The sequence below is a fragment of the Emydura macquarii genome, unplaced genomic scaffold, assembly GCF_026122565.2.
Source record: "Emydura macquarii macquarii isolate MOO-44397 ecotype Brisbane River unplaced genomic scaffold, CSIRO-AGI_Emac_v2 contig_3044, whole genome shotgun sequence".
NCBI classification, from domain to species: domain Eukaryota; kingdom Metazoa; phylum Chordata; order Testudines; family Chelidae; genus Emydura; species Emydura macquarii.
The window spans coordinates 6,133,124-6,148,234 of record NW_027133181.1 but is presented as its reverse complement, the minus strand read 5'-3'; the positions used below and the strand labels follow the sequence as shown (position 1 = coordinate 6,148,234).

The 15,111-nt window shown below is 38.4% G+C and overlaps 1 long non-coding RNA gene across 2 annotated transcripts in view; it reads left to right on the top strand.

The window, feature by feature from the left end:
* The window catches only part of LOC137141337 (uncharacterized), a 52,092-nt gene extending 37,301 nt beyond the window's left edge, over positions 1-14,791 (top strand). For both annotated transcript variants that reach the window (XR_010916588.1, XR_010916587.1), the window contains exons 2-4: positions 13,023-13,221; positions 13,773-13,856; positions 14,518-14,791. This is a non-coding gene — a long non-coding RNA (uncharacterized lncRNA). The remainder of the gene's footprint in view (positions 1-13,022; positions 13,222-13,772; positions 13,857-14,517) is intronic.
* The last annotated feature ends 320 nt before the right edge of the window (positions 14,792-15,111 follow it).

Genomic DNA, 15,111 nt, shown 5'->3' with positions numbered 1-15,111 from the left:
AAGTGAATAAAAGAGCCGGAAATACCAAACTGAAAAAACTTTACTGCAGAGATTTGCAGTTAAATAAGTCTGGGAGGCAAGAATTTCCACCTCTGTATATAACCATCTAAATTCTTTGCTTCTGTGGCTGATAGGGACTTTACCAAGAAGGTAAGAAAAAATTCGTAAGGATGAACAGAAGCTTACTCTTTGTGGGTCTGCTTTTTGCAGAAGTCAAGACTTCAGGAGAAAGAATGTATACGAGTAAACATACTTATGTTGGTAGCTTCAAGAGCGTGGAATAGGCTACAATGGGAGGTCTGTCTTAAACATAGACTACACAATAAAACAGAATTGAAACTCAGGACCTGCAGTTCAAAAACACAGCTTCCCTTTCAAGTTAAAAGAGCAACTCCCGCTGTGCAGCAAACACACAAGTCATTTAATCGCAATCTGACCAAATAAGCAGTCAGAGTCTCCCTTCCAGAACTTCCTAGTTGCTTGTATGTGAACTGGAACTGAAGTAATATCTGTAATCAGTCATTGGTCACTGCAGTGAAGCTCTAGGTTTGGTAGTTCTTATTTGGTGCCATTACTGGCAGGTGGCTAGCCAATCTACCTCTGAATTCAGAGTAAAACTAGCAGGCCTAATCACATCTTGCAGGAAAACCTGCTAAAAGGGAAGAAATCTCTGAGGTGGTTTCTAATGGAAATTTATCCTGGATAGTTCAATTGGTTGGTTTGGGGTTTGCCTCCTGCCAAGCAGGCTATGGAGTATCAATTCAAACTAGTAGATACCGCCTGGAACTTTATTTTATGTAATATTGAAGTTTCTCTTGAATTCTTTGTTTCCAGTTTTCATGTGGTGTTCCCCTCACAAAAATCTGTCAGTGATCTGAGCGGCAAGTAATTATGCCTGTCAGCTTATTTGACAAATCCAAGGGAAAATGAACACATCAGAAGCTGAGTTTAAGCAACACTTGTGTCTTAGATGATCATTTTCATGTCAGATTTTGGATACTCCTATGTTATTTTCTTCTTATTTGCTGTTGCGATGTGAGACTTAGTTACAATAATACTCAGTAAGCATTAAGTAGCAGTAGGAAAAGTGTTTGAATCCTTATGGACTTGGTAGATTATTTCTTCCCCTTAGATGTTTTGGAATCAAGAGTTTTCTTCTAAATATAGTGTTGTGTTTTTTCTCAGAGCAGGTCATCAGGAAATACTGGAACATTCAAAACACTTTTGAATGACTTTGGAATTTGTGCATGTTTCTGACTCTGGTAATCTTGCTTGAGAGTCTTAATAGTTGGCATGTCGAGTCAAATCTAGAAGGTAGGAGACAAATGGTGTTGGATAACTATATCATCAGTGGCCTTGTCTTCACTACAAAATTTTAGAGCATGTTTGTGAAAAGTCAAGTTAATATAACACAGTTCACAACTGTGGTCAGTGCAGACAAGGTCTGTATCAGATAGGGGTCAATAAGGTTTAATTATGAGTAACTGATATGATGCTGAACACAATTTGCCTCTATATACACTGACACCCTCCGTGAGGGTTTTGAAATGTGGTATCCCCATAATTTTTATCCAGTCTTTGTTGTTGCTCAATGGATACATGAGACCTGTTGTGATAGCATGCCTAAGCACAGACTAGAGTAGTATCAGCAGGTATCTACAAAGATTACTTTTTCAGAGGTGTTTAACACTTCCATTCTCACCTCTGTGTGGGAATCTCTTCTCCATTTTCTTTTAACAGTAACAGATGAAGTCCATTTTTTTCTTCTTGTATTGTTTTTATGCAGTTTTCAAATTTTCAAATTTTTGTGCTGCATCTTGTTGGAGGATGGTGGTACTTTACATATAAAATTATTATTGACACTAAGCATCTTCAAAGTGATTAACAAAAATAGCCACTTAATTCTCACAATACCTCTGTAAAATAAGGAATTATAATTATCCCCATTTTACAGATAGGAATATGAAAATAGAGAAGTCCTGATTCATGGGTGACTTGCAGCCATTCTATGCCACCTACATTAAAGTGGCCACAAAGCAGCTACATGTCCCCCATGCCTATCAGGAATAGTCCTTGTTGAAAAGGCCTTCCCCATTCGGTATAAGGTACTGTAACTTCCCTACCTCTTTCAAAAGCCTCTGGTACATGAAGTAGTCTGGAGTGTATAAGTAGCAGGTGAGAGCCATTCCAGGGTTGGAGTTCATATATATGGATGGTCCCGTCCAATGCCTTGACTGTTCTGCAGGTGCCTCAAGGCCCATAATGGCTTTGGGCAATCAGACACCAGCGACAAGGAGTACACTGTCCCCTGACACCGTTCGGAGATTGTGGAGGGCAAGTCACCCCATCTTTGTCTCTACATTGGCACAAGGATGGATTGTATTCGCACAAAGGGAATGTTGATTTGCCCAAAGTCATTTGGAAGTTCTTCACTTCCAGTCCTATGATCAATCTGCTAGAACACACTGCCTCTCCTATAAAGAAAGATCTATGTTTGTTTTCATTGTAGCTATATAATTCCGCAAATAGAACTACGAAGGCACTTCTCTCTTACATTTCTTCCTCTACCCTTGCTTTGTACACTTATTCTTATACTAATGTTTGATACATGAAGCACAGATGACAAGATTTGTGGTGCTTAGTTAGGAGTTAGGATTTTTAAAGAACTACTTCACAGTACCCTGTTTTGTTTTTCTGTGGCTGAGGTCCTATTTGTAAACATTGTTATTTCAGTAGGTCCATTTGTACATGAATATTACTTGATTTTTAATTTATTAAATATTGATTTTTTTCATTTATTACACCATATTTAGCTCCACTCCTAGAAGATCTTTTCTGAGCCCTGAATATATACAAGTTCCGAAGTAAGTCCAAAAAAAGAATGAATTAAATCATAAAAATCTCTTATTCACAAACAATAGCAACATTTAAATTGGGTTAACTAGGTACTACAGCCTCAGGCTTCTGCACCAACTAGTTTGATCATTACCTTTCTACTTGTCAGAAATGGAGAAATGCTAGAGGCAAACTTTTCTTCACATAACACATGCACATGAGTACCGCATCTATACTCACTCATGCTGACAATGCACTCTAGGGCGGGGGGAAATAATGATGGCACATTTTAATGGCAAATGGTTCTTCTCAAAGAAGAGGAAGTCATCTTTCAGAGGGTGTTTTCCATTTTTTGAAAGGAGAAAAAATAAAAAAAGATTTGGGTCTCCTTTTTTCTTTTCTTTTTTTTAAATTTATTTTTACCTCCAGGCTCTCCTCTGCCCTCCCGCCTCAAAAAATTGTCTAACTTTTATTTTATTCACTGCTTATCCTCAGCCTTAAAATAAACCATTCTGATTATGCTCCATTTACACAACTGGAGTATTTAAATTTAAGATCATCTAAGCCAGTCCCAACATATTCTTGTTTCTTCCTTTCCACACCCTAACCCTCAATCCACCAACTGCGTCCCCCCCCTCCTTGAAACCAAAGTGATGTTGACAAGAATGGGTATTACTTAAAAGAAATAAAATTAGACAACATTTGCTACTTTCCTTCTCCTTCTCCTCTGTCAATGAAAAACGTCCAGTTTTCATATTCTTTGGACTTGTTTGAGATATAGCCTTTTCTCCTAGGGTGTAGATAATTAGTGGAAACAAGATGAAGTTGTTAAAAATGCCTTCAGATAGGTTATACCAGGGTTAAATTTATAGGCTCACTAGGGGCTTGTCTTCACTTCTAGCAGTGCAGTGGCACAGTTGCAGCTTTGCTGCCATAGTACTTAGTGAAGACACTACCTATGCCGAAAGAAGAGCTTCTCCCACTGGCGTAGGTTCTCCACCTCCCTGAGAGGTGGTAGCTTTGTCAATGGGAGAAACCCTCCCATTGACAGAGTGCTATCTACACCAAGGGTTAGGCTGCTATAACTATGTCACTCAGGGGGTGTGGATTTTCCATAGCCCTGGGTGACCCAGTAGTACTGACATAAGTTGGTAGTGTAGACTAAGACTCAGACTCGAATCCTGCAACTGGATCCACATATGTGTACCTGTGCATCCTAATTAACTTGAAAGGGAATCTAAGAAAGTGGAACAGTCCTTTTTAAATAGACCAATTTGCATGTTTGGGACCCACTGTATTAGGGTAATTTTTGCTCTAAAGAAAACTGTTTAATTTGTTAAAAATGCTGCCAGGACCAATACACATGAGCTCATTGCAAATCACTATAAAAATCATTAATAATCGTTTATACAGTCTGGTAAAACATGCAGTGTTATGCAGCAATCAGTTGCTGCGAAACTGATACAGTCTCTCCCTAAATGGTGTATACTGTCAAAGCAGATCTAAAGCCAAACAGTACAAGGAAAGATAGAACACCCATAGCATGGGGCGTAAACAGGATAATAAATAAATAAAGGCTTCTGAAGTGGTGATTCATATGTATTTTCAGATAAGTCCATTTTAAAAACTGCTCAACTTTCTCTGATAATTAATTTATTTAATAAATAGGTAGTCAAAAACTTAACCTGCAAAATTCCCTATGAAATTAAAACAAATACCTGTCTGCAGCCATGAAATGTGTCCCCTATCCTGTTTGTTCACCTACAGCTGAAAGCTATCTATCTAAATAAAAACACTATTATCAATATTAGTGTATAAAAATAATTACTATTAATTTAATGATTAAACTCAAAATTAGAAAAAGGCTTGGGAAGTAAAACTGATATCTGGATTTTTTTAAGGCTAGAATTTAGGGTTCATAATAGATGCTAAGATATGGATTCAGACTCAGTGGGTATGCCTACACTGCAATAAAAAAATCATGGCACCAAGTCTGAGCCCAGGTCAGCAGACTTGGGCTCATGGGGCTTGGCTTGTGGAGCTATAAAATAGCAATGTCGCTGTTCAGGCTTGAGCTCTGTGACCTTGCAAGAACAGTAGATCTCAAAGCCTGGACTCCAGCCTCACCCCAAAGGTCTACGCTGTAAATTTATAACGTGGGAAATCTGAGCCCTGTGAGCCTCAGTCAGCTGACCCAAGCTCGCCATGGCTGTGTCATGGCTCATTTATTAGAGTGTAGACATCCCCAATGACTCTGAATTATGGGGTGCTGTTCTTGCAAAACTTTACTGATGTGGTGGAAGTCTCGGAATAGAGATTTAGTCAAAAACACAGTGACTCAAGCCCAAATCTGTAAAAGGTCCAGATCCTCAAAGGATTTAGTCTCTCAAAACCCCTCAAAACCCCCGATAGGCTTCCACTACCCTGTAGGTGCCTGCATTTTGCCATAAAAGTCCTCTTAGCACTTAGGTTTATGCCACTGGGTATGCATACAGTTGCTCACTTTAGGCCTATCTAATGCCTGAGCCCCCTGGGAACCTCAAACAAGATGAAAATAGGTGTTGCCCCAACTATCTTGCCTGTAGGGCCCCATCTACTAGGCATGGTCAGAGTATGCCTACCGTATCAGGACCCCTAAAAATCATGGAGTGGGAGATCCCTTAACTTTTAGCCTAGTGAATAGAGTGCTCCCCAGAATTCAATTCCCACTTTCCTGATAGAGAGAAAGGTAGGAGACCCATGTTCAAATCCCCTTAAGTAAGCGCTCAACCCACAAGGCTATGGAAAATTCTAATATTGTGTTTTCTCAATCTCTCCTGTTGTTTAAGCTGTTCCACTCTGTATAAAATATTTAATTATTGGGTCACATCGACAGCATGAGAATGACTCTAAGGCACTAAGGGAGGAGATCCAGGGTCCAGTCCCCCTTCTGTCATAGCTATTTATTTATACCCAGTAGAATAGTTTCAACGGAAGAGACTGAGGAAAAACCCATATTAATACATCCCATAGCTCAGTGGTTAGGGCACTCTTTTGAGAGAGGAGACCTCAGAGGAAAAGAGGATTTGAACAATCAGGCAGAGAGGGTCATTGAACCTGAGTCTCTCATGTCCATGATGAGTGCTCAAACCACTGGGCTGGAAGTTATAAGGGAGGCAACAGCACCAGTGTCTCCCTCTCTTCTGGTACCTCTTACCAACCCCCCAACCAAAATAGTTTAGGTGCCTAACTCTAGGAGATGGTGAACTGGTGTGGCTCTGAAATAAAGTTAGGTGCCTCAAGTCTGCATTTAGGTACCTAAATCACAGAATGGGTAGAGCTTAGGAAACACCTCTCCAGTCAGCACTGCTATTGGCTAGTTTAGGCAGGAAATGTGCTAGTTTTTGTGTACTCCATTATTAAGAGCTTTTCTCTCTACATTTGTTGTATAGGGCACGTAACCCAAGTTTGGTGAATTCCAGTAATTTTTTTTCTAGCTGCATAAAAGTTAGGTGATGTGACACACAGTATTGCGACACCTAAGTCCCTTTGTGGATCTGGACCTTAAACTCTCCATTGCTCCATTTCCTGAACTATATAGTGGAGACAATAATATTTAGCTGCTTCGTAGTGTATGTTGTGAGACATAATGACATGTTTGCAAAGAATGATTAAAGACAGTCTGTGGTAGAGAATATACTATGTTGACTTTTTGTACTACCTTTTTGCAACTTTTGCATGAAAGTGGCTTTGCTCATTCACATGCTTCATTATAAAGATTTATCAGTCTGCCAGAATTTCATGGAAAAAATGATTATTTTGGAGATGCAAAATCAGATGAAATTAACTGGCCAAAAAATTGTCAGACTCCTTAACCTTGTGCATTATATGATAAATATATTTCTTTCACAATTAATCCAAAATATGATAAAGTAAAGAAATGTCACACCACCTTTACAGAGGGAAGTTCATTTGTACCCAAAAGTGGAACAAGGAACACTATTTTTATGCATTTCTGTTCCAGAAGACATGCTGTTTTATTAATTAGTGTACAAGGAATTGTTAGGTTAGATGATTATGTGCAATTAAGTATAATTAATATAATTAATATAGATTCTGTTTTAGGTTGTTTGAGTTAATAGTGCCATTAAATGCTGCTGTTGTTTTTGTTATAGTAGGACACCGAAGTTTAATAGTGAATGTAAAAAGCTTGAGTGTGTGGACCAAAGAGCTTTTTCTCTGTTATATCAGATGCTTCTTTTAACCAAGAGCTTTTAGCTTAAACACAACTGGTAATTGTCATTCTGTTACTGCATGTGTGTATCCTACATTATACAAAATTCCTGAAAATGTTGCTACATTTCTGTTTAAAAAAAAAACAAACAAAAAACTCTTCCAGTGTGGTTATAAAATCCTTTTCACAGTACAGGAGGTGGTCTGATCTCTTACTGAAGCACAAAGGATTCATGCATTTAACTCCCATTTGATATTAATGGGTGTAACCTATGTAAATCTTTGTGCCCAAGAGAATGAATAATGTTTCAGCAAATAATTGTTGAAAGGGAACTTGGTTTCTGTGAATAGAGTTTTCTTTTATATGTTTTTACTGAGAGTTTTTATTTCCAGGAAATAGTCACTGACCCAAGAAGAAACACGCAAAAACACTACAGTTCTTCAGTCAGGTAGATTTTAATACAAAGAATGAACTGAAACTTCTAAATCTCTAAACAGAGCATTAAGTGGTTACATTGTATATAGTCAATTCCTCCTTAAACCCAAAGGAGTATAGGAATTGTAAACACACTGGTCTCATTTCTATTGACAGTCAGTCATGGTTTGGTGGGTAAGGCAATTAGAAGATGCAAGTTCATAGTCCCACCTCTTTTTTACACTTCCTGTGTGAGTTGGGGCCATGTCATTTAAGTTTTGTCTTCATTGGCACAAATTTCCCCTCCTTCCATCACTAAGTGAGGTAAGTGCACCGTAGTGATCTCACTGTAAAATCCTAATTGGAGACAAGGCATTTGTAGTAGTTTACCCCATGGTCACTACTATGTCCCCCATCCCCACCTATGGTTAAGCTTCCTATTTTATCTCACAATAAAACAATGTAAAACTTCACTATAGTTTAACAGCAGCATAGCTAATGTGTATTAGTTATCTCATGGTAAAAAAAACACATTTTTGTCAGTGTAGATGATAGCCTTAATCTCAATGTGCCTTATTCCCCATCTGTTAAATGGAGATAGTAACTCATCTTCTCACATCCTTTGTCTCCTGCACTGAGCTTGTGATGTGCAAGACAGATTGTTTCTTACAGTGGCTCATAGTGGCTAAGCTACCTTGTGGATCCAGGCCTACGTCTCATTTTTAGGCACAACTGCAATCCACACAGCCCTGCATGACTGCCACCAAACCTTGTGGGTGCCTACATTTTTTGCAGTAAAAATTCCCTAGTGCTTATGTTTCGGCATCTGGATATGTTCACTCTGCCTCCCTCTAAGCATCTGGGCATCCATCTCCCATCTAAATGATCTAAATGGGGGGAAATTGGCACATGCAGGGCCCAATCAGGTAGGCCTGCTCAGAGCTGCCTAATTCCACACCAAAGAGCTGTGGGGAAGGGTAGTGATGAGGTGTCCAAAAGAGGATAGGGCCTTCCCTTTTAACCTTTAGCCTAGGGTATAAGTTAGGCACCTGGAAGGGGGAAGACTACTGGATCAGGTTCCACTCACCCTGATGATGAGTAGAGATCTGTCCCTCTCAGATGACTGCCCTTACCATTGGACTATAGAATGATCCTTTTTCTATGTGACACAATTAATATTCATTTATTCAATTAAAGTAGAACAACTTCAGTAGGGGAGACCAACATCAGACTATTCCATAGTCCACAGGGTAGATCAGTGCAGTGGTTTTAAAAAGTGCTGGAGTGCACTTCCTGTAAGTGATAGTCACAGAATGACATTTTGGCTCCCAAAATAAGTGCTGGAATGCTGTTCTAGATAATGGGGTTCTTGAACTTATAGTCTCTCAGGTAAATACCTAACCACGGGGTAGCTCCTTTTGGCTAGTGCCTCCAGCTCTTTTATGTGGATTATATTTCTTCTCAGCAAGGTTACTAGATCAAGATCCCTATGCAAATTAGGCAGAGGAACACCTATCTTGTCCCCGATTCTTGGATTGCAAGCAAAGACAGGCACCTGCCTGTACTAGGATTTATGTGCCTATGTCTGTGGGAGGCACAAGGCTTAGGACGCATCTCCCATTGGCTAGCTTAGTTGGCTTCCCATCTAGCTTTCTGGTTTGTTTTTGTTGATCTAAGGCACCTATATCTCCCCATTCATTGACTAACAGCCTAACTCAAGTGTTTTGGAGCTCATTGTTTCTGTGATATTTTTTAAGGTGTTTAAAAGTTGTGTTGCAATGCTCAGCATTGCAAGATCTAAATCCCTTTGTGGATCTAGCCCACAGAGCTTAGCACAGTGAGAGTCCAGATTTAGTTGGGGCCAATGTGCACGTTGGTAATTGTGTCAGAAGAGCTCCCAGGTTTTTCAGCATAGGCAAATATTCAATTCTTTTCTTTCATTCAGTAACCATTGGCACTGAATCTCTGATCTGCTGCATCCACTTTTCACCTTTATGCACATCTCCTTAAACCTTGTGCATTTTTTTGTTGGTGGTGTGTGTTTGTTTTTTGTTTTTAACCTATTGGTTAACCTATTGGTTGTTTTTAACCTATTGTCTATCACCTATTGTGATAGACAAGCGTCAGATTAAAATAATTTAAGTAACCTCCATATACGGTGAATCTTTTAAGGAGATGTGACTGCTTCGAAGTCCAGACTTCCATATTCATTTTTATGATGTAAGATTTATCTCTACCATCCTCCTTCCTTTGAGCAAGAATGAAACATAAGTGTCTGTTAAAAGAGACTGGGCCTCTTTTAAATTTGGCACAGCCAGAGGCCTACAGTCCTAAAGTGGCTGTTTTAGAATTAACTGTTTCCTGCATCTTTCTTTTTCCAACAGGGAAGAGTAGCTTTTATGATTTCCTCTGTTCGTTGGTGAGGAGCCAGACTATGAGAATGTGCTCACTTCATGAACTGGAAAAAAAGAGGCAGGAAGACTCTCTCTCTCTCACACTCACACAGAGTTCAGTTTAAGTAGTGCTGGGAAGAAAGACTAAGTTATTCTGCTAATAGCTTAAAATGGGGAAGGATTGGAAAGACAGAATGCTCTAATAATTTAGGCACAAAAAGAGGTAAACTTAAATACTGTCTCTCTCTTACACACACCCTCAATGACAAGGAATTTTTAGGACCAATAGGAAAGCAAAAATTAAATAGGAATGTCACTTAAATTTTGGAGCGAGCATGGAATGAAGCTCAACCCCCTGTTATTTAGGATCCCTGCACTTCTCAGATATCCCTAAACAACATAATAGACAAAAACAAGGAGAATACCATGCAGCTTAATTTATTGCCATTCATTTCTCTGACAGATCTTCTTTCACAGATCCAGGTTTCTCAAAGTGTGTATGTGGGGAGCGGAAGAGTTTTTTTGTGTACATTGGTGCTACCCTGTAACAATAGGGAACTTCATTTTTTCTGGAGATTCAGTCACATAGTTGACTCTGTAGTTGCAGCTGGCCTTTCCTGAATTGCACTGGGTATCAGTAGGTAGAATGGGCAATCCCAGTCAAAGTGACCCTACTAGACATATATGGAATGCACATTTTTTCTCTATCCTTCCCAGGGCTTCCTGGAGGTGATTTCCTTGCTGGGTGTGGGTTTCGGCTAAGGCCTGATCTCTGTACTCTGGTCGTGTTCTGTCTCTATTAGGTTTTCTATCAAAGCCAGGCTGATTATCCACATAATGGTCTGCCAATTACCCAGTTATCATTTCATCTCTAGTAGTTCTGTCTGTTAACCATGATCTCAGGTTGGCATTGCAGAGCTGACAGAATAATTCTCTACCTCATCAATTCATAGTTCTCATTGATTCTGGAAATCCCCAACCAGTTCTCCATTTTTTTGCACAACCTCTCATTTGAACTGACACCACACAGCCCTTTCTAAGCAAGCACATTTATTCTTAAGGTGAAAGCACTACAGATAATATATATTAAAAGAGAACCCCAATAAGTTCCTACACGCCTCACCAATCAGTCTTAAGGGGCCTCAGTAGGCCACAGTCTTTCCAAGCCCTCCCGGGGAGGATTTCAGCCCCCCCTTGGACAGAAGATTCTATCCATTTGCTGGATTAGAAAGAAGCCTCTGAGTCAGTTTAAACTCAGGCTCTTTAGCCCAAAAGTTCATTCTTTGTCTGTTTTCTGGAGAATCCAGTTTGAACCAGTATATGCAAACCTCTCTGGGGCTGTTATAACCTGAGTAAATTTGGTTATTCATCCCCCATCCTTTTCTCCCCACCCTCGTCCCCCGGCTAGGCCACAATGATACATAAACTTAATACAGTACTATTACACAAAGATGTTGCAGGAAATTGGCATAATGTGGCATTGACACATTACGCCAACTGTGAATTTGGCCCAAATAGCCCTGAGTTGCTAAAAATTATAAGCAGATGAATATAAAAACATTTTTGTCCTTTGACACTATAAAAGAGTAAAATTAATGTAAAATGTATTAATGAGTCCTGAGAGAGGTCTGAATCAATGGGAAAAAGGTTATTTGCTCAAAGCTTCCACTTCACCTTTTGACAGTTCTGTAACATTTAAAAATGTTCTCAGTCCTGAATATGAACGATCTAGCATACTCAGAATCTTGAAAATTCTCCCTTTCCTAGGTTGAGGATTTTTTTTTTAAATGGATACTTTGATGTCTTATTGACAAAAAATACAAAAATCATCCACTATTGCAAACTTGATTAAACTTTGGTCATTTGCTGATACTACTCCATTCCTAAAGTTTCCACTAGTAGAATCATCTTCAGTATCCAAAAAAGAGATCCCAACCTTAGATCTCAAAAGCTCATTTACACTGGCATGAAAGGTTAATGTATTCTATTGTAAGTTTCTCCATGTATCTTGTTTTATGATGTCTATTGCCACTGTGTAGAGAGAGAGAAATCTTCCCCCTCTTCTGTGTGGGGCAAAGGGATGTGGAAAGGGGAAAGTGTAGAATGGTGGGAAAAGCTTCCTTTTTTGCATGCGATGAAACTATAGTATTAAAGGTCACTGCTGCTTATAAATGACTATTAGTATTAGCTCACTGCACATTCACAATTCAGATGACAAAAAGAGACTTAAGAGGTGATCTAGTGTTCCCAGACCACTGTTTATGCCAAGTGAACTAAAGAAACTCCACTAGTTCAGCTAGTAGATACTCTTCTGGTGACCTGAAATGAGTATATTAAGTAAGTTTTTGGCTGCAACAACTGAGCCAGCCGCAGCAACAAGGACAGCAACTATTAGTTGTCTCTGCTGTCACCAGTAGATATCACTGTGGTCATTTAGAATTACCATCAAATATTTCAGGCTGTGATATATGCAACTTTTACTTGCCCAGGCAGGTGTCCAAAGGTCACTAATCCATGACTGGAGGGAGGAGGACTTGGCACTGATTTGACTTGTGCATTGACTGAACAGCAATAATAATCGGTTCAACTGCACAGTCTTTCTGGTAAAATTGGACCTATGCCTTTGCTTTATAACATAAGTACTTAGTGCTTAATCTATGCCAGGAACAACTTTTAGGCTTTAAAAAAAAAAAAAAAAAAACCCTGTATAATCATAAGAATAATGAAGAGTTGACACTTTTTCTTTTGGAAGTGAGACAGTTAAAATAAGAGGAGTGAGAAAAGAACGAGATACATATATTACAATTGATCTAAAGCCTGGCATGTGTATTGTCTAAAGTGCAAGTGTCTCTGTGTTGTTAACACTAAATCTGGCTTCATGTTAAAACTCAGAATTTCAAAACTGCTTCCAGTCACGCTCCCATTCTCCATCCGAAGTAATCTACCTGAAATTTTACAATCTACATCTTATTCCAATGTAGACATTTTTCATGTAAAGCCTGGGGCAAATGGTTGAGAAAAACTTGTTTGTTTGTTTAAAAATGCCCCTGCACTTATGAGGATGTATATTATTATTATTATTATTTTATTACTCCCAAGATTTCTTTAACTTTTACATGTATTTTTACATTTCCAGGCAATAATTTTATTCATTTATTCATTCCCAGACAAAACTTCAATATCTTGCAGTGAAGGTTGAAATATAATGCTTGATTTTACCATATGCCCATCCTTCCAAAATAAATAAAAAGTATTCAGCTGCAAATGGAGAAACTGCAACTGACACAAACAAGTTAAGTGAGTTGCTGAAGGTCACACATGAAGTTCGTGGCTTGCATCTTCGTTTGCATGCATGGACATGTACAGGTATGTAGTCACGTGTATATTCCTGATTGGATGAATGGGCAAGCATATCCAACATGAATACTTGCATGTGTAAATTTTAAATTCAGTTTCTGTGAAAGCCCATGCAAGCAACATTGCAATTAGCTCTCCACAAACATTAGTACTAATAAAACAGCATTGTTCAAAAGTTCACGGAAAACAAACGCAGAATGGGTACGAGTATAACTAAAGCAAAACCACGTACATATTTTTGTGACTATTCAAGACAACGTTAGTAGTTTTGCCCAGGTTTACTGCATGCTATAGCCTTTTCCCACAGTCAATCCATGCAAGCAAAAAGATGAGCTTTGGAGCCCACGTAAGCAAATATGGGGGGAAAGGATTGTTTACAATATTATTTGAGCACATATTATGTACTTTAATAGTTGGGCATATGTCCAAAATTTGCAGATGGAAAATCAAAAGGCTATCTGAAAATGTGCTCCTTTAAAATAAAAAAATATATATATTAAAGGCCAAATTTTTACCTTCTTTATTTCTATTTTACCCCATTGATTTCAATGGGATTTCAGGTGTGTCACTAAGAGCAGATCTAGCCCTAAGAAGGCAGTAGCCACTGAGTCCTTTTTTCTCAAAGTTGGGAAAGCAAGATTTGAGTACGTATCTGAAGCCTTATTTCCTATTTTTACAAACCCTTCATATGACTGAATGGATGGGTCAGGGGATTGGATATGCAATACAGAACCTGTCAACCTCTGTTGCAAAGAGACCTTTTCTAGCTCAAATAAAGAATGACTTTAAGTTGTCTGCTTAGAGGCCTGTATGAAAGGAGATGCTAGAAAAGTACCTTAGGAACGCAAGATAGTTACTGCAAGTAAGCTGAGCACATTGGTCAGGGAGAGTTGTCGTTCACACCACTACTGGCCACATTGTACCCTTCCTATGGAAAAGAGTTTTCAGGGCTGTCAGCCCAATACATTTCATGCAAACAAATAGTTAATAATAGCTGTTGTCTGGTAGCAACTGCTTTAGTTAAGGTCACATTTTAGCACCCTGTTTTTATATGTTTAGAATTCTGACAATCTCCTGGGAGACTGAAACTTGCTATGTCTTTGCCTAGAGGTGAAATTTTTTTTTTTGAAACATTTAAGGAAAAATCACTTCAGCCATTCTTGAGTAATTGCAGAATGATAAAAATAAACTTTGTCAGCATTTCAGGACATGTTTTGCTCACTAGTAACCTTAACATTGCATGAATGTAGTTATTTTTATACTTAAAACCAGGCTTATTTTTCCACTTTTAAAATTTTCTTACAGAAGGGAGAGTGCCAGACTGAGGAAAGGCATGTAATATATTTGCTGAAACTCAAGACCTATTGAAAGGAGTGATCAGTTATCTGATAAATATCATCCATCCTCCCTACCCAGGATGCAAAATTTTGATCTACAATAAATATTTGTGCATCAACAAATACAAATATAATACCTTGTATGTGGAAAAATTACAGCTCTCTGCACTCAGTTACTCTAGTACTGGGAGATACATAATCAATCATACTTTTTGATTCTGTGCATACATATTCATCTTAAATAAAAGCAACTGAATTCAAAGAAGCCACTTACCTGTTCTTTTGAATTTGGAAAATTCAAAAATACACTTTAATATCCAATATATTTTCAATATCTTCTCTATAGATCATAATGTTTTTGTGCTGGCTTGTAAAGAAATGTAATATATCTCACAGCTCATAACTATCTGCTTTTCATGAACATATTTAAAAGTTTTTATAAATCAAGCAGAACAGAGAGTTGTCTGAGATCGAGTCATTCAAGATTCCAAATTGATTCTCTAAAGTTGGATTTCTCAAAATTCACCACAAAAAAGAAATATTCTTATGAGTAAAATCTTGA